The following is a 26,964-nucleotide window of genomic DNA, read 5'->3' as shown; positions in this document are numbered from 1 at the left end:
TCTATTAAAATGGATACAACTACCATAAAGTACACCACAAACTATGGTTCACCTTGAGAACATGGAGTTGTGAATATCATTTAACAACCCTACGCCAATGCAGTAACACTTTACCCTTTCACCTTGATCCAGGAGGCAGCTGAAGACGGCGCATGGTGGGCGAGGAGCGGTTCATTCGGATTGACAGATGGTTCACAGATATGCGTTTGCGAGCCAACATCAGTTTGTGAATACGTAACACAATGTCTGGAGTCTGCATCAGTGCTCGGTCTCCCACTTTGCGGAAGGTCCTGAGCATTAGCGTGCCCACTTTGGCCACATAACCTTCTTCCCCAGCGACTGATTGTGGTGCCATCAACTACGTCATTCCCATAGCCCTTCGTCAATCTTCCGTTAATGTTTGTCTTTGCCTTGTTCTTAAAAAAAATGGAACAAATGGCTCTGAGCACTATGGGACTTAACATCTTAGGTCATCAGTCCCGTAGAACTTAGAACTACTTAAATCTAACTAACCTAAGGACATCACACACATCCATGCCCGAGGCTTGCCTGCGTCCGTAGCAGTCCCGCGGTTCCGGACTGTAGCGCCTAGAACCGCACGGTCACCGCGGCCGGCTCCTTGTTCTTACAGCACAAGAAGTCTACAGGGTTTTCGGAAATACCATTTACAAACTTCTAGGACCTATAAATGGGAGATGGTACATAATATTTGTAATAGGAATCCATGTCCGGAAACTTAACGTCTCCGTTCGAAGACGTTTCTAGTTCATACGTTTAACTCATCCACTTCTGGTTGAGGAAATGAATTAGGCCTAACGCTGTACAATTATTGGATAACAACTGGAAAGGGACCATCACAAAACATCCAATTAAGACATTGTACCTACGAAGCGTGTTCCGGTTCACACTCTCCATCCCACCTCGTGTCTCTTCAGTTTCTAGTGCAGCGGTCAGAACTCGTGCCAACAGCTCTTCCTCTGTCATTACAAGAGTCTCGAAAATTAATCTGTGCATACGATCCCACAAGAAATTGTTCATAGGTGTTAAATACGGCTATCGCGGCTGTCACGTGTTTGTACCACCTCTAACTGTCCATCTTTCACCCTATTGTCTGTTTAGATGTCTCAGAACCACACATAAGAAGTGAGATGGTGCACCGGCATGCTGAAACCACATTTCCTGACGGATTTTCAGTGGCACACTTTCCAAGAACTGGTCCAATAAGTTTTCTATGATGACCCAATCACATGACTACCCAAAAATCTGACGACACGTTAATATCAAACCGGTGCTGAAATCCCAATACATTCGTGGGCCAGACACGGGTGTTTAGCGAATTCAGAGCATAGTCCCTAATAAACTTTGAAAGTCGCGAGCTCTGTCTTCTTATCTCGTGTTTTGTACTGAAAATCTCGTGCTTGTACTCTTGTTATCTTTACTATTAAAGAGATCGCCTAAACTTTATTTTTTTTTAATTGGTCCTGTGTGCAACAAATAACTTACTTGGTCTTTCTGCTGCCACTGCTTGATCTGCTGCATTCCATTATTTAACAAACACATAAAAAAACCTATTATTCATGCTGAGTGCAATGCATGGTCATTATGGCGGCTCCTGCTGTTGCTGCGGCTACTGCTGCTTACTACAACTACATATAATTCAAGAGAAAGGGTTTGGTCAAATCTAATTCCTTAGTTAATCCGTGCGCTGCGAAGCGCGACAACAATATCTTATATTCCAGAGCTTGTGTATGCGCGCTGTAGCCAACCTTTACTTTCTAAGAGAGTATTTCCAACCTCATTTTTGAAAATTTTGCGGGGTGATCTTGCCTAACATATTGGCAAGGAACAAACAGTAGTTTTTTTACAAAACAATGAAAAAAGTAGGCAAACAGAAAAAATGTTACAATTTATATCCAGTGACTAAAAGTATTTCTTGCTTAGCATCTAAGTATAATTTTTTTTTACAAAACGACGAAAATTGTCTTGCATGGCATATAGGCAAGAGAAAAATGTTACGATTTTATACAAAATGGCAGATATGTTGCTTGCCTAATTGACTGGAAAGGAGAAAACATGGCTGCTTTTACAAAAATAATATGAAAATGTTGCTAGCCTGGTATGTATGTAATAAGAAAACATCAAAGGAAATATAACAAGTTTCTTACATAAGTAGATAAAAAAGATCATATAAGTTTTAACAGATGCGTAACAGTAACTACTTAAGCATTGAATAGTCTTCAATAAGCTAACATAACCTAATAACCAGTAAAAATAATATCTTATTTTCTGCATTTGGGCACTTACGTTTCCATGACTTTAATCAGTAGTGGTCTGACTACATGATATTTTGTGTTTTTATGCTCGCAGTTCCCTCTGGTCAAAAGAAACCAGGTCTACATGTTTTAAGTGCAGCAGACTCAGGGACTTCATATCCACTGACAGCTACACTAATATTCCAACATCAGTTAATTTACGGTGTAGGCAGACTAAGGGACTTCATATCCACTGACAACCACACCTGAAGTCAAATTTTCCTCTGGTGAGACAGTTTGACAATGTAGGCAGACTCAGGGACCTTGTGTCCACTGACAACCATACGTAGCGTCCATTCTCTCAGGATGACACAGTTTGACAGTGGTTGCACACTCAGGGACCTCGTGTCCACTGACTACCACACGTCACTGCGTTATTGCATAAGTACCTCCTCAAACGTATGTAGTACAGTATTTCTGTACACTGGAAACATCAAATTCTATAGAAAATATATTCTCCCTTTAAATTACGATATCTCTAACCTAATTACAAAAATTAGGCAAGGAATAATATTATATCATATAAACAGGCATGTCAGCTCTGAGCTCATTTAAATGTTTACTTTAACTCTATTACCACAGAAATTACAGATTTGTGGCATATATCTCAAGTCATGAATAATGTGAGGCTCACTACACGGTGGCAAAGCCAATTTTCTTTAAATCTCGCCACAGCAATCACAGATTTGTGGCATGTATATTTCAATTCAGTCATAATATGAGGCTCACCACACGGTGGCAAGTTAATTTTCTTACGATTAGTTTGGCCAATAACAGTGACAAAGTTTTGATTGTGACCACGAATCATTACAAATGTGGCACCACACAAAAAATATTGTTTTAATTTCAAGGCATAAGTCCTGTGCCGTCGAACTCTAATTACCTACTATTTTTACATTACTAGCGATGCTGAAAAAGAATGTTACAATATTTGTTACAATAATTGTTATGTACATTTTGGTTATAAAATATTTAAATAATCCTACAAATAGAAAAGTAATTCCATAGTGATGCTATTATATACAATAAAAGTTACAGAATCATTTAGAAAAAGTCTGGCCAACGGCTTGCCAAATCAATTCATGAATATGTACAAAATTTAGTGAATATTTACATGACTTTGCGTCAGAATTTTTACACTCTAATTACTAAGTTATACCAATTTTATAATTATCAGTCTGTAATGACTGTCAATATTTCTGATGTCAAACGTCAATGTCTGTGGTATAGCGCCTCAATCGTTTTTATGTGGAGTCCTCATTGTCTCTGTTTGGAGGCCTCCCTAGTCTTTGTATGAATCTGTGTGGCCATACCTTGGACGTTCACAAAGAACAAGAAAAAGAAACAACCTACAAAGTACATAATAAAGAAATAGATTATTTACAAAATACAACACACAAAACCCCTCCATCTCTCCAGTAGAAACTGAAAGGAATGGTTTATTCATCAAGGTAACAAGAAATAAACTGATGACATAACAATAGAAAAATCATCACCTTCCAATTAACCTCGTGCTTGAATCGACACTGCATCACTAAATGACAATCATGATATAGAAGAACACAAGATAAATATTAAATTGACTTATTTTACACTACCATTTACACATTCATAAAATATGGCATACTCTCGCCTTTTGGCGTAAGAGTCATTTCACTCTGGAAAGAGAAAAGAAATCGTTTTATGCACGACATAATTATCTAGGTCATAGCTCAGTGTTTTTGTCACGGCCGACTGTTTCAATGACAAAAACCAGTACTTAATCTAACAATGGTTTCCCTTAAGAATTCAACTCCTATCATTATCAAAATTATCGTCTGCTGCTACGCACATACAAAAACTCTTTTGTTTAAATTAATAAGCGCTCTGCAAATTATAAAAAAATATCAACTCACTACCAAATCCTGTGTCGCTGCTGGCGGACACAGCAGTACGGCAGGTCGGCTACAACTCTCGCCCAACACACGTGCGCACCACAGCAGGCGGTCTCCTAAACTGGCCTCCAAAATGCCACTAGTTAATCCGTGCACTGCGAAGCGCGACAATATCTTAGATTCCAGAGCTTGTGTATGGGCACTGTAGCCAACCTTAACATCCTAAGAGAGTATTGCCAACTCTCAACTTAACCTCAGAATTTGACATGGAAGCAGGAGTGTGTCAATGCAGCGGTGGCCGCCTGATGTGGCCGAGCGGTTCTAGGCGCTTCAGTCCGGAACCACGCTGTTGCTACGGTCGCAGGTTCGAATCCTGCCTCGGTCATCGATGTGTGTGATGTCCTTAGGTTAGTTATGTTCAAGTAGTTGTAAGTCTAGGGGACTGATGATCTCAGATGTTAAGTCCTATAGTGCTTGGAGCCATTTGAACCATTTGAATGCAGCGGTGCAGGAACCATGTGCAATGGGCAATGCGATGTGGAAAGTCGGTTTGGCCCATAGCGTGACCCTTTCTAAGGGGTATGGATGTAATTGTTGCTCATGAAGAACGTCCCAGACGGCGCTGTGACTAGCACCCATTGCAAGCGCAGTTGCTCGAGTGCCCGCTGACTTGGTTCTCTGCAACGCAGTGCTCTGTATCTTCCTCAAATTTAGGCGTGCGTCGTTGCCGTGGAGCACCAGAGTTCTGCGTCTTTAGGTGAAGGTACCTGTTTCTCGCAGCCGCTGCGTAACTTGGACGAAAGGTTTGTGTGATGATGTGCTACGTTGCGGAAAACGTTCGTGATACAGCTGACTAGCAGCTCTTCCGTTACTTCAAGCTTCGCCATACAAAAAGCGGATGTCTGCGAATTCCAAAAACGTTTATCGTATCTGAGATGCGCAGGCATTGAATGGGCCGCGCACCAATACAGATGTTAAGTGACATCAGATGACCTTCTGACGCAATAGACGTCATCCTGTTTACCTATTGCATATCAGGACAAGCAACTGTGACACTTTTGTCTTTCCGTCAGTAGACGTGGATGCTTTACACATCTGAATTGAAACCGTCATAGGAAGGAAACGGTATGTTTTCAGACCATGGTTCCTACTCAAGACATTACGTACGCACTCCCCTCAAAAGGTCATAGAAGTTTGCGACGGGAACATCGGAACACCCTGTATGACCACACGTTGCTGCAGACGAACATTAAGTGCAGCTCCCATCTTGACGTAATGCTGCGACAGCGCGCCTTTCGGAGAGAGGTACAGTTAAATTTAAATACAGCAGGGAAAAATGTCTGTATGATTTTTGTGACTAACAGAGATGTAGAACAAGAGTTAAGTTTTTGAAAACATGTTGTGCATTTCTTTTGGAGCGATTTTCGTATGTCCTGACAGATACGAACCGAATGTTGACTCAGCCCATGTTGTTGGACTACAACCAACACGCATTAATGAAAGGCGCTTATTGAAGACACCACAAATACACAAATTGCAGATATCAAATAAGCCAAATGCGTCTAAATATCAAGCTGAAATGGTTTCCGAGAGTTATTTGTAGGGTTTTTGGCTGGGGAAGCGGCCGTTATGTAATAACAACGAAAGTTGTTGTTAAAACAGCAACAACTGTCGTCTCAGAAGTGTTCCTCTACTGTACACTATACACAACACTTAATATGTTCATATCTTTCAGCATTTAGTGTTACTTAAGCGGAGTACAGTATGTACAAGAGCCAAGAGGGAATAACAAGAGTGGACGACCAAGTACGAAGTGCTCGGATTAAGAATCATGTAAGACAGGGATGTAGTCTCTCGCACCTACTGTTCAGTATGTACTTCGAAGAAGCAATAGTGGAAATAAAAGAAAGGTTCAGTAGTGGAATTAAAATTCAGTGTGAAAGGATAACAATGATACGATTCGCTGATGACTTTGCTATCCTGAGTAAGAGTTAAAAACAATTACCATGATGTCCTGAATTGAATGAACATTCTAATAAATACAGCATATAGACTGCGAGTAAATCGAAGAAAGACAAAAGTAATGAGAAGTAGCAGAAATGAGAATAGCGAGAAACTTATGAGGACTGATGGTCACGAAGGTGGATGAAGTTAAAAAATTCTGCTACCTAGGCAGCAAAACAACCAATGACGAACGGAGCAAGGAGCACATCAAAAGCAGACTAGCACTGGCAAAAAGGGCGTTACTGGCCAAGAGAAGTCTACTAGCCTTAAACATAGGACTAAACTTGAGGAAGAAATTTCCGAAAACGTACGTTTGGAGTCCCGTATTGTATGGTAGTGAAACATGGAATGTGGGAAAACCGGAACATAAGAGAATCGAAGCATTTGAGATGTGGCGCAACATTCATCAGTTCTGCACAGAATCGGAGAGGAAAGGAACATGTGGAAATCACTGATAAGGAGAAGGGACATTATGGTAGGGTATCTGTTAAGACATCAGGGAATAACTTTCATGGTACTAGAGGGAGCGGTAGAGGATAAGAACTATAGAGGAAGACAGAGATTGGAATACATCCAGCAAATAATTGAGGGCGTAGGCTGCAAGTGTTGCTCTCAGATGAAGAGGCTGGCACAGGAGTGAAATTCGTGGCGGGTCGCATCAAACCAGTCAGGGACTAATGACTAAAAAAAAAATAAAGAGCAGTGCAGGACCAAACCCAAACCACAAAAACATCCCAATACCGTAACACCACTTCCTCTGCAGTGTTGGCAATACACATGATGAAAGGTAACGTTATCCAGACAGTCGCCAGACCTAATCTGTATCATCGGATTGCCACAGGGACTAGCATCATTCATCACTCCAGATCACTGGTTTCCAATCACCCACTGTCCAGTGGCGTCACTGTTTACACCACCCCAAGTGTCGCTTAGCAATGACTGCAGAAAACTACGGCTAATGAGGAGCTGTTCGACCACTGTATCCATTCTTTTTATCTCGCTACACTAATTCTCTGTTATAGCAGGACTGCCAGTATCACTTTGGAACTCACTGGCGATTCCCGTCGCTGACTTCATTAGACTTTTTGCAACTAGCCTACCTTTCTGTCAGTACGTGTGGTCTGCCTGATCTTGATTTAGCTGTGTTTGTTTCTTCGCATTTCCGATTCACAGTCACATCACTTGACAGTCGACTCGGGCAGCTTTAAAAGGATTGCAATGTCGTTCATGGCTTTTTTACCTAGGTGACATCCAATGATTCGAAGTCACCGAGCCCTACTGACCGACTTATTCTGTTATTACTGATTTTCTGTTGATAACGCAATACCTCAAGCATACTCGTATAACGACAGGTCCGCCTCTAGTGACATATGGAGGTCATTCCCATATGCTGTAATATCTGTTTCTATAGCTTAAAAAATACTTACATTCGATAATCTAACCATGCACGTTCAAAAAACCCACCTGTGTAAAAAATTTCTTAGATCGTCGCTGAGCAGCGACCACCTGATATTCCAAAGAATACGTACGCGCCACGGCGCGCAGTACGAATTGTTCATAATTTGTATCGATAGAGATATTTTGTGTTTCTTATTTTTTGACAGCTGAAGAATCCTCTTCTGTTAACACAGTTGTGATATTTTTTAAAGATGGCAGACTCGTATATGGCGTGGTCCGCAATCACTAATTAGTTGTTCAGTGCTGTTTAAGAATTCGTGTGCATCTAAGATGAAATATCGAAGATATTAAAGGACTTTATTTAAGGAAACAGCCAGAAAGGTAGAAAATTGAAACTGTATGGAACCTATTGTTAGAAAAACTGATTACGGTAATTAAATAAGTTATTGTGTTCTCAAATGCAGTAGTGCCTGCTTATTACTAAAAATATTTTTTTGCTATCCATCTCCTATTAATAGCAACAGAAATAACGGTGTTTTTATAGTTTTCATACAGCTACCAGGGACCGACTGCATGTCGGCAAACGTCATAGTTAAGGCAGAAGGCGCATTGCTATTTACCTTGTTTAGGATTTAAATCCAACTTCTTTTAATGTATGGTGTAGTATAGCAAAGAAAATTTCCAGCTCTGTCTGGTCCCTTAGGTTTGTCTGTTCGTAGTTGCTATTTCTCATATCTGGTCGTGACCAAACATGATCGCGACACAAATACATTAAGTAGCAATGCGAACTCTGTTCTTAATCTTGAGAACGCTGCGCCTTCTGCAAACGATTTCAGGTGAAATATAGATAAACTATAACTTTCAGTACTTAGGTTTTTTTTAAAAAAGTATTTGCTCTTCCCGCCAAGAAGTGGTGCAAAACTCAACAGATTTCTGAATCTTCACAAGACAATAATAATTTGATCAATATGTATATATATTATTATTATTATTGGTGTTTTGCTCTTAAAGAGCGCATTTGGACTAAACTAAATGGCCAGTTCCTTTTGCTGCCTTCCTTGCTGCCCAAACTTCCCTCATTCGCTCGCTGTGTTTCTGTTTCCGGTCCTCTGTCCATGCTTTTTGTCGGCTTTGTGTCTTCGGCTTCATCTTGATTGCCTTTTTGGCTGCCCATATTTCTTTCATCTTCTGGCTGTGATCTTGCTTGCGTTCTTCGGTCCATTTTATGCCTGTTCGTTTGTCAAATTGTATCTCATGTAGTTTACTTTTCTTAATGATGTTTCTGAATTTTAGTCTGTCGTTTATTGAGTCTGCTGTTATGTTGAGTTGGTTCAAGTCGTTTTCTACCTCTGCCATCCATTTGTTGTTTCTAGTGGTTACCCAGTCAAAGATCTGTTTGGTCAGCCTGTGTGATGGCATTCTGTATAGGTGTCCATAGAATTGTAGTCTGCGTTTTCTAATCTTTTCTGTGATTGTCTCCGTATGTTTGTACAGTTCCTCTGTAGGTTTCTTGATCCATATTCCATTGTTGTTAGTTGCGCCAAATATTTTCCTAAGTGTTTTCCGTTCTACTTTTTCTAATTGTCTGATACGTGTATGCCTTAGGATTAGTGTGGTCTCTGCTGCATATAGTGCCTCGGGGAGCACCACCGTGTCGTAATGGCGTAATTTGGCTTTTTGTGAGATAGACTTCTTGTTGTAATGATTCCACACTACTTTGTATGCCTTGTCCAGTTTAGTCTTTCTTTCTTCGGTCGAGTCTCTGTTATGTCCACTCATTTGTAGTGTTTCACCGAGGTATTTGAAGTTTGCCGTTTTGTAAATCGTGCCATACTTTGTGTTCAGAGATGAGAGTTTCTTTCTGCTCATAAACTGTGTCTATTCGTAAGAGATCTGTAGTCCAGTTTTGGAAGCGATTTCGTGCAGTTTTTCAATAGCGTCTTTTGTTTCCTTTATACCTTTCGTGACAATCGCCAAATCGTCTGCAAAAGGCAGGCATTTAATCTGTAGGTTTCCTAAGGTTTTGATGTTTCCCATTCTTTTCTGACCTTATCTAACACCAGATTGAAAAGGAGAGGTGAGAGGCCATCGCCTTGTCGGACACCTGTACGAATTTCAAAGGGCTCTGATAGTTCCCCAAAGAACATTACTTTGGAGGTTGTGTTGGTTAAAGTTTGCTCTATGATGGCCCGTGTTCTGTTGTCTACTTTGTATTCTGCTAGAATTTTGAAGAGAGTTTTCCGGTCGATAGAGTTGTACGCCTTTTTGAAGTCAACAAAGGTAATGATTAGGTTCTGTTTGTGTTGTAAAATCATTTTCAGGTTCCAAATTTGTTCCGCACAAGACCGCCATTTACGGAAGCCTGCTTGGTATTCCCCAATCAAGTGGTCGGTCTGGCATTCTAGTCTGTTCAGTAAAGCTTTAGAGAGGATCTTGTCTGTGACCGGTAGTAGGGATATTCCTCTGTAGTTGTTCGGGTCAGTCTTGTCACCTTTTTTGTGTAGTGGGTGTATCAGGGCAGTTTTCCAGTCGTCAGGAATTTTCATGGTCTTCCAGATGTCTTCCAAGATCCTGTGGATGTCTTTGGTGAGTTCTGGGTCTTGTAACTTCCAGATTTCCGCGATGATGCCATCTTCTCCTGGTGCTCTACGATTCTTGTGTGACTTGATTATTTCTTTAACTTCTTCTAGAGTTGGAGATTCACTATCTGGATTGTATGTGCTCGTTTCTGTCATCATTTCTTCCATAGGGGGGGTCCGTGTTGAACAGTTTTTCAAAGTATTTTGCCAAAATGTCACAATTGTTTTTGGTATTGGTTTCTAGGGTTCCATCCGGTCATCTGAAGCACAAGTTGGGTGGTTGATATCCAGTCACATTTTCTCTGAACGTTCTGTAGAAGTTTCTTGTATTGTTCTTCATTAAGTCCGATTCGATCTCTGTCAGTCGCCGTTTCTCATACTGTCGTTTTTCACTGCGAATGATTTTGCTTTATTGCTTCTGTGTTTTCAAGAAGTTCATCCAATTCTCTTGGGATTTATGGCTACTAAATTTTTTCCATGCACTGATTCGTTGGTCAATAGCTTGGTCACATGTGTGGTTCCACCAACGGTGTTTCCGTGTGCGTGGTGCTTGTGCTAGTTTCATGGCCTCTCGGATTCTTCGTGAAAGTTGTGTCCAGTCTGTCGTTTTCTCCATTTTAAATTTGCGTAATATTTGTGTCTGGTTTAAAGTAACGTTTTCTGGATCTGGTCTAACAATTTTGTTCTTATGGAGCTTTTTATTGGGCAAAAGACGAATCCTGATCTGTAGTAGGTGGTGGTCTGAGTCGAAGTAGCCTTTACGGGTGTCTATGTTCAAAATTTCTATTTGTGAGTCTTTCTGGACTATTACATGGTCGATTTGTTCTTGCTTTCCGCTGGGGAATTTCCATGTGGTAAGTTTTCGTGTTGGATTCTTGAATTTTGTTGACATAATGGCGAGGTCGTGGCTTTTGCAAAAGTCTATCAAATGTTTTCCGTTTTTGTTGGTGTCCTTGTGTGGAGTATGTTTTCCTGTGATATGTCGGTATATCTTTTCTTTTCCGAGTTTAGCGTTGAAGTCTCCCAGTATTATTTTGACTCTATGTGCAGGAATTTTTCTGATAGTTTCTTCCATTGTCGTCCAGAAGTCATCAATTTCGTCCGGGTTTTTCCTGTTCTAGTCATTAGTCGGTGCATGTGCGTTGATTATTGTGTAGGATTTATTGGCTGATTTCACTGTGATGGTGCTGATTCTTTCGTTTGGTGACGAAAAGTCGATTATGCTGTCCGTGATGGACCTGTGTACTGCAAATCCTGTGCCAAAAAGCCTTAGGTTTTTCAGTTGTCTCGATGGTTTTCCTTTGTATATTCTAAAGTTCTCCGTGTTGAAATGGTCTTCGTCTGTGAATCGTGTTTCTTGCAGTGCACATATTTTGATTTGAAATTTTTCGAGAGTGTCTGTCAGTTGTTTCATCTTTCCTGTCTTCATCAGTGTGTTCACGTTGAGTGTGCCGATGCAGTGTTTGCGATTGGTCTTGAGGGAGTTTGAGAAGCTCCGATTCTTCTCATGATGTCCGTGAACCCCCGGAATCCGATGCTCACGACGATCCCAGTCTATTGACTGGGGCCCGGGGTAGTGAGATTTTTCTCGTTGTACCATCATGATGTTTAGTAGTTGGATGTATGGCATGCTGCCGACTACAACCTGACTTTCCAGATCAGGAGGTTGGTTGAGGCCGCCACTGACATGTGTAGCAGACGCCTTTTGTAGCCGCCCACTGTGGGAACAGACGCTGCTAGTAGTTTTGGTCCGCCCCGAGTATTTCATTTCCTCGGTACCACCTATATGTAGGAGGCATTCCCCTATCCGCCACCTGGGGAGGCGCTCGGTTGCGGGTCTACTAACCGCCCCGAGCAATATATATATATATATATATATATATATATATATATATATATATATATATATATATATATATATATATATATAAAGAAAAGCACCACAATGTGCATCGAAATGCACAGCGCTTTTCAAAAAGAAGGAACAGGTTTCGAACGTTAGACCTCCCAAATCACAAAAGCTATCACCATAATGCCAATGTTCCTGGACAGATAACAGTTTAAATTTAAACAGTCTGGGTAGACGTGCCAGTCACGGCCGACTTGCCGCTGTTGCTTTCTTCTTTAAGGAGAAAACTGTGGCAAGACTAACCTATCTAGACGTGCATAAATACTGGTTATTTCCTCAACGTGAAGATGATTCAGATGACTTCATCTTCATTCAAGATGGCCCCCCGCCTTATTTCTCGTCCGACGTTACCTGAATGACAGCATTCCAGGACGTTGTATTGGAAAAGAAGCAGCAGAAGATGAACTTCATCGCAGGTGGCCTCTCAGGTCTCCAGACCTCACACTTTGTTACTTTTATCTATGCGGTTACTTAAAAGACAGCGTTTTTATCCACCCTCCCCCCCCCCCCCTCCACCACGCCACCGCCCTATATCTGACACTCCTTAAAGTCTGCGACATAGCATTGCTGAAACTCTGGATTCGATAACGAGAGAACAGCTGCTTCGTGTGTGGCAAGAAATGAGCCACAGTTCTGATATGTGTCGTGTAAGCATAAAAAGCTGAAATTTTCTCTTCCCAGGAACGTTCGAGTTGTGTTTCTATCTTTTGTAGTTTGGAAGCAATAAATGTCTGAAATCTGTTCCTTCTTTTCGAATAGCCCTGTATAACTTCGTGGCTTTATGACGTTCTGCAAAGTGTCTTTTTACTGCCTGTGCCTTCACATAAAATTTTCCATACTGGGTACGAAGTTCACACTAGAAACGGAGACTGAATGTATTTTATTTTCATTTTCATTACATTTGATATTCAGCACACCATGTACCTGTAACTAAGTGTTGTAAGCATGGATGACTGCTGGATTGAATGAATGTGGATGTAATTCCAAACACATGCAGATTAGTTAATTAAGATGGACTTTCTGGCTTCAGCTTTGTAGCAAATCCCTGAGAAAGACAGTTGGGAACGGCTTTCAAAGGTAACTTTGAGGCATCACATTGGTGGAAGATTATGTGCGTAGTTTTTCTCAACGGGCACCTACGCGATTAGCTCTTTCAGACACAAATGCAAGGAATTCGTTTGTTTAGTTTCTAGACGTTGAACCGTTAGAAAATTTTGAGGACGAGGAAGCAGGCGTCGTCTCTTCTGTCTTCCCGTTGCAGGAGGCGTCTGGTACCACTCTAAAAGTCGTTGATTGGTCAGCTCGTCTTCTTCAATGTTTTAGGTCTATGTTAATGGCGGCGCCGCGGGTTGAGTTTGTGAGGGATTATTTAGTTGTAGAAGAATCGCTGAGCTGGTCTATGGTGAGCAGATGTGAATCTTCTGTGAGCACTGAAATGACGATTTGGATCGGAGTTAGCCCAAATTTTTCGGGTTAGAAACTTCCCGTAATCTTAACGTTAGCTGTTACAAGTGTTATGGGGTTCTCGCGAGTGATAATTTTGCTCTCAATTAACTAAATTCAAGGGGACAGTATTTGTTCGTTACTCTGTCACGATTCACTCCACGAATCAATTGTGTTACATATCTCTTTCCTCTACAAGGCACAAGCCAATTTTATCTAGTAATTTTTTCATAGAAAATGGTGAATTTTACATTCAGTTATTCTCTGAATGTTTCGGTCTTTGCGTGTGAGCACATGTGCGTTCAAGTTGCGTCCCTGACCCAGACTCATCCTTGTTGAACAATATTGATTGATAGAGTTTACTACGTTACGTATTCAATAAAGTTCAGAAGTACGCTCTATTTCTGGAATAAATGTCCTTTAAGCTCCTTCAAGCATCAATTTAGTTCGTTAAACTTGCCCTCAAGTGCACATCAGTATGCCTTCCCTCCTCCTTTGTTCACTATCATCGTCAGACCTGTAAGTGAAAGTTACTAGGAAGCATTTAGTAAAGTTCAGTTCCCAATTGGTTGACCTGAAGTCTTGTAATTGGATTTCTGTTATAGGGCAAAATATATATCGTTCTACCAAAGAACCAACAAATGATTTTTAGACGTTTTGATTAGTGAAGAAACAGTGGTCGTCTTTTAGCGTATACATGCACCAACTGCCTTCATGCCCGCCATTGGAACATCTCATCTTCTGATTTCTATATACAGCGCGTGTTACTAAGTGTCATCGATAGATGAGTTACCGCCTGGTAACGAAATACATTCAGACATGTCCATGGTAGTCCGCTGGAAACTGTATGTTGGTCTCAGAGAAAAGAACTGGAAATGAACTGGAAATGAACTTCGAGGATTCCCATTAATTTAAAGGACAGACGATTTGTTTTCTTACTGCAATTGTAGTGACAGAAAAATATTCCTTACTTATTTTCAGGAATTAATTGTAACCGATATCAATTACCTGTTGCCAAAGAGAGAACTTGTAATCCAAATAAAACGATTATAGCGCACTTCTGCATATGACGTATCTAAAATAATAGCGGATGCCGAACTCAAATGCTATCATCATGTATTTAATAAATGCAATCATTATTAATTAGACTTCACAGCCTTGGGCCTTATTTAAAATTCGATCAGAATAACATGTTTCTGCAAACACTGCAAGCTATCTATGCTCGTTCACGAGGTACAGGAGGCTGTGGTTAACTGAGCCCAGGTTAATGTCACATTTCTTGACTTTTGGAAAATTTTTGTTACACACAAATACGTTATTATAATTATATATTAATACCTTCAGCTGCTGACGGGCGTTGATATATATCAACCACTGAGGGCACAGAGGATAGTGTGACTGCAGGGACTATCTCGAGCACGCCTCCCGCGAGCCCTACATTCTCACCTTATATGTCCACGCACTACATTCGTAGTGTCCCACCCAACACACTCATTACTCGTGGGAGACATTCTTACGAAGTCACGTAAGAGTTCGGGCAATATGTGTGCATCCGCACAGAAGAGGAACAGCATGGCTGGTATTGCCAGAACTATATTCTTATATGGATATGGTATCTGTTCTTTCTTTCATGTCCGAAAGAACAGACACCATATCCATATAAGTACAAATACGTTGTTACGAATATCACAAAAGGCATGCAACTGGCATAGCAAATACGGTTCAACGCACCGTCCTCAATAGGCAGTCATGAAGGTACAGCAGTGTCTGTTGTTCCTCAAGGAAATGCTGTAGAACCGTTGAAGCTTCCCTTGAAATTTTTTTTTTTTTTGTTTGCAGCAGCGTCTGGTGTTCCTCAAAGAAATGCTGTAGAGCCGTCGAATGGTTCCTTTAAAAACTATTTTGGTTTGATTTGATTTTGAACTCGTACTGGCTTGGTTGTAACTTTGCTGTTCTTTAGCTTTGGATGACTGTGTATTTCCAGCTGCGACAGAAAGCAAATAGGAAATAGACCATACATTTGGCCCTGTTTTTCAATCTTCCTAAAAAAATGTGCAAACTGATTAAATCCTGAACTTTACTATTAATCTCATTAATTAAAAAAGGGGTCTCTATGTGCTAATGATTTGTCTAATAATGCCGTTCGTGATACGATCCCTGTTCGTTGGTAAATTTCATAGCAAACAGATCCTGAAATGAAAATATCTTACCCAATATGTTAACAAGTAAAGTAATAGGTGGTGGGGGTGGGGGTGGGGTGCTCACTGCTCCCAGTGCGCCAGCTTCGTTTTTCCAACTACAGTTACTGAGATCTTAGTGCAATGCTCCAAGCAACAAGTAAACTATTTTATACGCATCATTGTGTGGGAGACGCTTCAAATAAAAATGACTTGAATCGAGGACGTGGACAATTCCCTTAGATGAAAGGTTTCCTTAACAAACTGTTTTTAAATTAGCTGACATATTAATAATTGTATGCATTTCATGTTACAACACTCTTAACACTGACGAAGAGCAACATTGATACCAAGCTCTTACTCTCACAAATGTTAGACAAATCATTAATAAACATGAAAAGTACCTTGCAGTGAAAATTACTCAGTCGTTAATGACAAATCTGAAGTTTCCTGATATGGATGTCCCATTCAACAATGAATCCTAACTACGTGCTACTGCAACACCAAAAAAATAATAAATATTACCGTCATTCCTCTTCATACTCTTTTAATTCTATATCACTAATGTAATACTTCTCCTCTGTTTCACAATATTCAAACACAAATCATTTTACTTAAACACAGATGCACTTAACTGTACGTCTACATTGCCACGATTCCTCTGCTCAGCCTGTCTGCCTATTCCACTAACGATAGAACTCCAGCGCTCCTCACTCTCAAACAAAGCAGCGATGACGAAAACAACCATAAAGACGGAGGGCGAATAATAAGCGATTCAAAATTGTTGCTTAGCATTTGAGACATCAAAAGTATGTACAAATTCCAGAAATGTAAATAAAAAACTCCAAACAGACATGAAAGTTGAAACTTCCTGATTGATTAAAACTGTGTGCCGGACCGAGACTCGAGCTCGGGACCTTTGCCTTTCGAGGGTAAGTTCTCTACCAACTGAGCTACCCATGCACGACTCACGTCCCATCCTCACAGCTTTTATTCCATCAGTACCTTGTCTCCTACGTTCCAAACTTCTGGAAGCATCCCAATAGATCTGTTTCACCATTACTGCCCATGATACAACATAAACAGTCTGGAAGACAACGACACTACCTCTCGGCGGTTGTGTACAGGGAGGTCATGTCCTTGAAAACTGATACGAATTAATGTACACTACTGGCCATTAAAATTGCTACACCAAGAAGAAATGCAGATGATAAACGGGTATTCATTGGACAAATATATTATAGTACCACTGACACATGATTACATTTTCACGCAATTTGGGTGCGTAGATACTGAGAAATCAGTACCCAGAACAACCACCTCTGGCCGTAATAACGGCCTTGATACGCCTGGGCATTGAGTCAAACAGAGCTTGGATGACGTGTACAGGTACAGCTGCCCATGCAGCTTCAACACGCTACCACAGTTCATCAAGAGTAGTGACTGGCGTATTGTGACGAGCCAGTTGCTCGGCCACCATTGACCAGACGTTTTCAATTGGAGAGAGATCTGGAGAATGTGCTGGCCAGGGCAGCAGTCGAACATTTTCTGTATCCAGATAGGCCCGTACAGGACCTGCAACATGCAGTCGTGCATTATCCTGCTGAAATGTAGGGTTTCGCAGGGATCGAATGAAGGGTAGAGCCACGGGTAGTAACACATCTGAAATGTAACGTCCACTGTTCAAAGTGCCGTCAATGCGAACAAGAGTTGACCGAGACGTGTAACCAATGGCACCCCATACCATCACGCCGGGTGATACGCCAGTATGGCGATGACGAATACACGCTTCCAATGTGCGTCCACCGCGATGTCGCCAAACCCGGATGCGACCATCATGATGCTGTAAACATAACCTGGATTCATCTGAAAAAACGACGTTTTGCCATTCGTGCACCCAGGTTCGTCGTTGAGTACACCATCGCAGGCGCTCCTGTCTGTGATGGAGCGTCAAGGGTAACCGCAGCCGTGGTCTCCGAGCTGATAGTCCACGCTGCGGCAAACGTCGTCGAACTGTTCGTGCAGATGGTTGTTGTCTTGCAAACATCCCCGTCTGTTGACTCAGGGATCGAAACATGGCTTCACGATCCGTTACAGCGGATAAGGTGCCTGTCATCTCGACTGCTAGTGATACGAGGCCGTTGGGATCGAGCACGGCGTTCCGTATTACCCTCCCGATCCCACCAATTCTGTATTCTGCTAACAGTCATTGGATATCGACCAACGCGAGCAGCAATGTCGCTATACGGTAAACCGCAATCGGGGCAGGCTACAATCCGACCTCTATCAAAGTCGGAAACGTGATGGTACGTATTTCTCCTCCTTACACGAGTCATCACAACAACGTTTCACCAGGCAACGCCGGTCTACTGCTGTTTGTGTATGAGAAATCGGTTGGAAACTTTCCTCATGTCAGCACGTTGTAGGTGTCGCCATCGGTGCCAAACTTGTGTGAATGGTCTGAAAAGCTAATCATTTGCATATCACAGCATCTTCTTCCTATCCGATAAATTTCGCGTCTGCAGCACGTCATCTTCGTGGTGTAGCAATTTCAATGACCAGTAGTGTAGTAAAAGCCTTACAGTATCGTTAGTGCTGCTGAGACCATTAGTGTGGACCGAGTGAGGTGGCGCAGTGGTTGGCACACCGGACTCGCATTCCGAAGGACGACGTTTCAAATCCGCGTCCAGTGATCCTGATTTAGATTTTCCGTGATTTCCCTAAACCGCTTCAGGCAAATAAGGGAATGATTCCTTTGACAGGGCACAGCCGATTTCCTTCCCCATCCTTGTCTAATCCAATGGGACCGATGAGCTCACTGTTTGGTTCTCTCCCCCAAATCAACCAACCAACCAACCAACAGTGCGAGGTGCTCGTCTCAGGATAGCTCATGCAGGGCGATGGGTTGCGTACTGACAGCTTTCCAGTGGTCGTGGAATTAGTACACAGTTAACAATAACATTCGTTATTCAGCAACTGTCTCGTATAGAGATTGATGGTGGAGACTCAGTTGCGTGCATAGCTCCCTGGGCAGCAGCTGTTACCTCTGCACAGCACACGGCTGCACGCTTGACAGCGTTAGCATGAGGTCGCCGGGCACGAGTGCGTCCTCAGCGGTTGGCAGCGGCTGTTGCGGTGTTCCACATGCGAGACTGTCTTTGAGGCTCCTAGCAGGTGGCAACTGCTGTGCTTGATAGCAGATTACTCGAGCGGTCAAACTGATGCGCAGCGCACTAGCTCATGGGTGCCGAACAGAGCAACTTTCAGACTCCCACTGACTGGATGAATCCACACAGGAGGCCCCGTTGGCAGCGCCAGCTCGAGCCCAGAAATCATCAGATATAGTAATAGCTCGTAGACGACAAACTAGAGGATGATGGGACTATATGTAGACGAAGCTGATAGGCCTACGTGGCACCGATGGCTGGCGTGTAGTATGTCTCGGCGACGATACTGCTAGGGTCTGAGCAATGAGTATCTATAACGACACTTGCCAGGTTTGTTGTGGCTGCGCCCCACCTTCTACCACTTAGGTGACCAAATTGACGCAGCATTACGACACGACAGAAGGGAATTCAGCTCGCCTCTGTGGTGGACTGCGATCTTGTGCCCTGTTGAGCCAGCAAGCAAGATTTCATAGGCCCAGCCATGGGCTGTGGATTCTGGATGGAAGTGTGTTGCTGCAACAACGCACATGTGGCCGAAAAGACTCACTACTGCTTCACTGCTCAATCGACGATCGGTTAGTGGAATCATTCACAGCCGTTCCGTTTGTGGGAGATTTTGTCCAGAGGGATTTAAGGTGGAACGACCACATGAACCTAGCTGTGGGAGACGCAGACGCCACAAAGGTCTATCGATACAAGCCTAATGATGTATTACTCAGCCATGAGAGGTTTTCCTTAAGAGACTCCCATTTAAAAAGTTGGTTTGGTCGTAGACATATACCCTTATATACTTGAGTTGGATTCATAGATTATATTCATGAGAAAATATCCCTAGTTGTTGCTGTGACATTCGTTGTTGCTAACACTCGTTTTCACGTTATCACAAGTCCATAAACTGTGTTTGTGAACATTTACTAAAGTATCATTTTGTCCGCCATTTAATTTTCTGTCTTCATTTGTCTGTTCGTAGTGTCCTTAATACCTACTGTATGTAATTACTGTACTAATAACATTGAAGATCGTCTATGCAGGTATTAAAAATAAATGACCACAGGCGCGCGCAGCTGTGTGTGTGTGTGTGTGTGTGTGTGTGTGTGTGTGTGTGTGTGTGTAAGTAAGTGAGAGAAGGAGGAGAAGACAGATAGCTTCATTGTGCTTTGAGTGAAATTATAAATTCCAGTTCACATAAACGTTTTATAACAAGGCATCATTTTGGCAATCTCATTAATCCGTCAGCAATAGTAGTAAAAGGTAAATAATAGCAGTAAATGAAGTAACAATGACGAACCGAGAAAGTAGCTGAAGCAGAAGTAGTTCCATTTAACCACAATATAAAGTAAATCGTTATTAGTTGGACGTGCAAACTGTGTGGAACTACCACACTTACGGCACAAGACGGACTGCAACATGAGCAACAAAATGTGCTGTTAAAGTAATGTTTCCTGTGAATTGAAAGGTGGCTACACTGTGCCACTGCGCCAGAGATTGCGCCAAAGAGTACTATTAAGCCGCCTCCACAGTGCTTGTTGAGAGTTCGTAGCAGTCAGTGGTTGTTGAGAGTTCGTAGCACTCAGTGCTTGTTATGAGATTGTAGAGGTCAGTGCTAGTGGAGAGCTCGTAGAGGTCAGTGGTTGTCGAGAGTTCATAGAGTCAGTGCCTGTTGAGAGCTCGTTGTAGTCAGTCGTACCGAGGTGTGCTAGTGGGCACTGCTTGTCGTGAAGTCGGAGTGAGATGTGGTAGTAAAGAGTGTTGTTCCATGTTTATGCAGTTATTTGATGGGAGAGATAGCAGATGTTATTGTAATGAGTGCATTTCGTCAATATATATGAAGGTAAAAACTACAATGTTCTTTTATTAATTGTGTGTCTGAAATAATGCGTCACTACAGGTTCAGTCAACAAAGCATCTGGCTTGTGTTCTTTCTAGTTTTCTTGCGTAATTATAGTTTTTCTAAATTTCTTTAGTCACGTCAGCATAGTTGGTATTTAAAAATTCTTGTCTTGTTGGAAAAGAACCGTGCCAGATGTGGACGTTGAGTCACACTCCCACATACAGAACAGTTACTCTTGTGCTTGTTGGCTTCGTATTTTATAGTTGCTGGGGACTTAATTAATTAACTGTGTTTACGAAAATTTTCTTACATTGTTTGTTGCAGTCAGATTGCGTAATAATACTAGTCAGGGCCAACCGATTACGAGACACAGCGTAATCGGACATACAGCTACTAAAAAGAAAAAAAAAAAAAAAAATCATTTTCAATCTTGCATTTAAATAAGCCCCCATGCACGTGGCGACCGCTGCTTCGGATCGTCCCTTGGAATTGTTCTGATTGTGAAAATAGTAGACCGTAGTATTGTTGTAGTAATTTGTAGTTTATTAATTGTAGTCTATTTTGCATGTGTAGATTTGGTAATTGGCATTCTTCTAATGGTATTTTTCAAAATTTAATTTTTATTGCCTTGTATACGCGTTTGACAAATTAGTGCAATTATTTCAATTGTTCGATTGATCGTGTTTGAGGGAGTCATTGCATTTGAATGGTATTGTTGAGATAAAGAGTCACCGTGTGTAATTTTCGTACAGTGACAAATTTTTTGTATGTTTTGCAAATGATTACGCGATCGATGAAAAAGGCAAAAATGATGAATAGTGAGAATAACGAAATTGTTGACATGGCGAACTCGCCAACACAGGAAAACAGTGCGATGAATAATGAAGTGGAAAACAATGTAATAAGTCGGGAAGACAGTCAGGAACCATTTCAAAATTTTTCGCAATCGGAAAATTCACAGAATCTGAGATTAACGACAGAAGATTCTGAAATAGTATCGAACACAGATAGCTTTACAGCTATGACGGAGGAAACTGGTTTTGCGGGAAATGTTAGGGGCGAAAATAATTTTGAAACAGTCACTATGGGGCAGTTGATGAGTGCTATATTAAAAATGGAAACACGGTTTGTATCTGAATTAAGAGCAATGACAACACGGTTATGCTCAAAAATAGGAACAATTGAAAAAGAACTAGGAACAACTAAAACCGAGATGAAAGCAGTGGGATCACAGTTACGATCTGAATTAGAAACTGATAGGGGAACAATGGAAACTCAGTTAGGCTCACGAACAGGGACATGTTTCAAATACATGAAAGACGAATCAAATAAAGAAATCAGAGAAGAAGTACAACCGATTTTGAATGCTCACAATAATAGTTTAATTTCAACAGAAATCAGACAAGAAGAACAGGACAGAGAACAGGAAGAAAAAGATCGCGTGATAGTACAAAACTTTTCAGAATTAAATTTACAACGTGCACACGATAAGGAAGAAATAATTGAAAGAATTGAGGAATCCGTACCAAATGAAAGAATAAATAACTTAACGCAACAGTGTGAACAGTTAACTACTAAATGTGACAATACTGAAACCCGAGTCGCGACACTTACGGAAGACGTAAATAAACAGAAAGGACAATTAAGTGACTCATCGGAAAGAGTTGAGGAGATCTCAGATAAATTGACAAGTGGTAGGTTGGCAGAAGGTTTTGAAGAAAATAATTTGTTTCATTTACGGGATGCAACAAGAGAGCGCCAGGCGCGCGAACTTTACAATAATCGACATTCGGAGTGGGACAGACGCGGTAGGTCTTTGTCGCCACGAGGCGAAAACTTTGACTATAAACACTTCTTAACTGTTCGGAAATTTAAGATCTTCCGCAATGTTAAGAATGACATACATCCATGTTCAAGGTCAGGTCAATTTGCGTACACACTTCCGCCAAAGTTGCCACTAAGTCACAAATTAGAAATTATGTGCAGCTATTAATGTCCTCAGGGGATTCACTACTCTAAGTGAATATGTGCCGTAGCGAGCATAGGGCCCCGAGCTGTAGTGGTGCTATTTCTCTTTTAGTTTTCTGTACCGCTGCCTACTCTTTTACTATTCTTTGCATCTGTCAAAACAACTCTTCGACTATCAATCTATCTAGTGAGTAAGTGAACAATAACCGGATATGACTGTTTTACCCAAAAGTGACTTTGGAAATTACCATGTGGAGTTACTGTATCTTCAGCAGCATTCATTCGTTGTTTAAATGAAATTTTACCTGTTTATCTTCGTGACAACATTACTTCTTATGTTGACGATATTCTTATTGCTAAACATTCTTGTAGTGAGCACAACAAAATTTTGGATTCATTGTTACGTATTTTTGCACGAGTTGGCATTACAGTGAACTTAGAAAAATCTGAATTTGGTCGTTCTCAGATGAAATTTCTCGGTCACATTATTTCTACAGAAGGTATTCTTCCTGATCCAGAAAAATTAGACGCTATTCGTAACTATGCTGTTCCTACCACAAAACGTGATGTTCGTAGTTTTCTTGGTCTCTGTAATTTTCTTCGACGCTTTGTTAGATTGGACGATTTGGCCACACCTCGTTTTTGCGATCTATCTGGAAAGTTCTTTTTAAACGAAAATCGGTCGACAACTCCGTTTGGTTAGTTTGTATTCCTGATGAGTGGGTCAATAAATTGATTTGGTATACGCATTTCAGTTATGCACACTTTGGTTCCAGAAAATGCTTTCATAAATTACGAGAAAATTGTTACTTCAGTAATATGGAAAAACGTATTCGATCTGTTCTGGCCAAATGCAAATTATGTCAAATGGCTAAGCCTCCAACGATTTCTCACAGAGCACCGTTGTTTCCCATCATTCCAGCGAAATTAAAGGAGATGGCTGCAATCGATTTGTTTGGTCCAGTGGTTCGTTCTTCTAATGGTTTTGCGTACATTTTCGTAGCAGTGGAGTTGACGTCAAAATATGTGTGTTTTACACCGTTACGCAAAGCAACAGCTCGTTCAGTATCTAATGCTTTCCTCAAACATTTTCTTAAAGAAGTTGGTCATGTTGATAAGGTTATATCAGATAATGGATCACAGTTTCGTTCTAAAATTTGGCTTCGTACTCTACAGCGTCGTAAAATTAAACCAATCTTCATCTCACTTTTTCACCCTCAATCTAACGCTTCAGAGAGATGGATGAAGGAAATCAATAAATTGTGCCGTCTTTATTGTCATCAGAATCACAGAACTTGGGATCAGTATCTTCATATTTTTCAAAACATTCTGAATGAACTTCCTAATGACTCAACTTCTTTACCGCCTCTATTGATATTAAAAAATAAAGCACCGACAAATCGCATATCTGAAATCGTTCCTTTTCCGCCTTCACGGAAACTGCGGCATTCTGAAGTTCTCAACCTGGCTCTACAAAATATTGCATCTGCGGCTGCTAGAAGAGAGAAATCAGCTAGACGTCCTGGTCGTTCAAAAATCTTGTCAGTTGGTCAAAAGGTATTAATTAAATCTCATCGTTTGTCTCACAAAGGAAAAGGCTTGTGTCGCAAATTTTTTCTGCTTTATAACGGTCCATATAGGGTTCGCAAAATTATTCATGATAACACTGTTGAAGTAGAAACTCTTAAATCACGACGCTCTAAAGGAATACATCATATATCAAACGTTAAAATTTTTGTGGAATGACATACTTTAGAGAAACTAACAGCTATATGTAAACACGCGGAGAGTACAAGGATACCGCGCTGTGTTTTGGCGGCGGCACATACTCAAAGCAACAGTCAAGTCTGCGCGCCGCACAAGGCAGTCGTTGACCGCAAACAATTGCTTCCTACGTCACGCGCCTACAGCTGATCGAGCGCTCAGTGCGAATGCACTGACAGCCGTAAACAAATACACAGTTTAATTTCTCCGATTAAATTCAGTATAAAGCTATAGTGACTTGATGAATTCTGTTATTAACATTCAGTATTTTTCAGGATACGGTTGTATAAAATATTTAAGAACTTCAGGTAAATTCTGTGCGTGTCCGACGTTAAGACGACCTGCTATCGAGAAATTTTCAGGAAGAATGTAATTTCGAAGAAGAAACTAATTAACTAAAAAAAAAAAAAAAAGGTAACTATTAATTGAGTTTATTTTCAGGTAACAAATTTCCACTTAGGTACGTACTTTAGACGTAATTTGCTGCTCGCAATTACGTGATTCATACTTTGTGCTAATTTCATGTTCTATGAATTTACGTGTAAAGCGACGCGCTTGCGTACGTTAACTGAATTTGACAATGATTATTAATGAACTGGGTTGTAACTTGTGTATATTATGCATCGCTTGGCTGCTATGCTTTTTCACTGATGTCATATTTTTTTAATTATGTGCCTGCTGTGCTTATTTATTTAAATTGTAATTGTCACCTGATTAGTTGTGCTGATATGTATGTAAGTTATACTTTGTGATTTATCTGCTTGCGCCTTCATGTTTGCTTGTTAAGATGACATATGAACATTTATTTGCTTATGCTGATATGATGCTAATAACCTGTTTGCTGCTATGCGTATGTATTGTATATTTATACATTTCTGTTTTGTTGTCATAACTACTCTTTAATTTGGTATATAGAAATGCTGATATACCGTGTATGAACATAGAGTTTAGGTCACATTATTGTATTAATTATAGATTGTTCGCTTGGCAGAGCCTCGTTGTAAGGATTGTGCTGCATCCACTTGTTGACATTGTGTTCTCTACTGGTATATTTACTCGCTATTGCTTGTTTTGCTTACGCTCAGTGCCTTATATTTTTAAGATAAGAAAATGAACTGCTATAATTCGACGAACGACATTGGTACAAGAACTTCGTTGAAGTCACATGAGCTGAGGTTTTATGGAAGCTGTATAAATTTATGCTAATAGGAAGGAAGCTAACGACATGACATACCATTACTAGGTTTAGACCATTAACAGTTATTACACTGCATTTTTCGTGAGCAATTGAAATAGGAAGTGACACTTGACACAAGAAATACTCCAAATGTTTGCTTCTGCTATGATTCTTGAAGTGGTGTACACACTGTGAAACATTATGATTATTCACACTCTGTAATCGTACTTAATTACTGAGAGTTATTCGAACTAAGTCTGTTAGAGGTCAGGTATGCATTTCTTTTATTTAATGATGGACAAGGAACCAAAATGTATCTTATAATTTATAATGAGTAGAAAATTTGGGTCAGATGGATTACACAGAGGTTGTGTGTGGACACTGTGTCTTCGGATTGTATGGGATGCTGAATTGAAGTTGCACTAGGATTTTATCTGTACTTGTTCGAGGAGACTGACTAGAGGAAAGAGTTGTTATGGAAGTGAAATGATATTGGTGCTGAGGTTTATATTTATCGACGTATTATTGAGGTATAGAGATTATATGAAGTTGATGATTATTGGAGTTTTTGTGGACAAGAGGTAAGGTAAATGATATTGATGATAAGACGTATTGAAGAGGTATTATTGAGGTATTATTGAGATTGTGTGAAGCTGATGATTATTGGAGTTTTGGTGTATAAGAGGTAAAGTAAGTGAGGAGCATATTTTTTTTTTTTTGTTGGTCTTATGGAACAAGGAGGATGAAGATAGCAGATTAGAACACTAAAGTAGAAGGAAGATAGTCTATACACACACTTTGTTAAATCACTAAGCAGTATATACTTTTTTTGAAGAGAGGAAGTATTTGCATATCTTGGCTCACTGACAGTTGTTCAACAACAGTACATTTGATCTGGCTTGGCAAACATTGGTCTTGACATGATGACTATGACGTTGACTAACTATTATTGACTGTTATACATTGCTGCCAGTACTACTTGATACACATGATGAACATCAGATTTAGACAGAATTTCATTTACACAATTAACACTATTCAGTTACACAGTAGTACTTAATGTGGATGAGAGATGAGTGAGTGTGTTCTGTGTGTTTTCCTTTACTAATCCTAACCACCTATCTCAAAATATTATTTTATTTGTTGGTAGTGGCTTGCACTGACACTCATAAATATTATAGGTTTACTGGTATTTGTGTATTGTAATAGTTAATAGGACAATTATCTGACATCATTTGTGTGTTTGTTATGATTTGTATGTTACTGTAAAAGCATTTGTATGTGCATTCAAACTATTGTTCATGCCTGAACTGTCTGATTAGTGAAGATAAATATTCTGAACTGTTACCTGCACTTCTCAA

Source organism: Schistocerca piceifrons, chromosome 3 (assembly GCF_021461385.2).
Source record: "Schistocerca piceifrons isolate TAMUIC-IGC-003096 chromosome 3, iqSchPice1.1, whole genome shotgun sequence".
Lineage (NCBI taxonomy): Eukaryota > Metazoa > Arthropoda > Insecta > Orthoptera > Acrididae > Schistocerca > Schistocerca piceifrons.
This window is presented reverse-complemented; position numbering follows the sequence as displayed.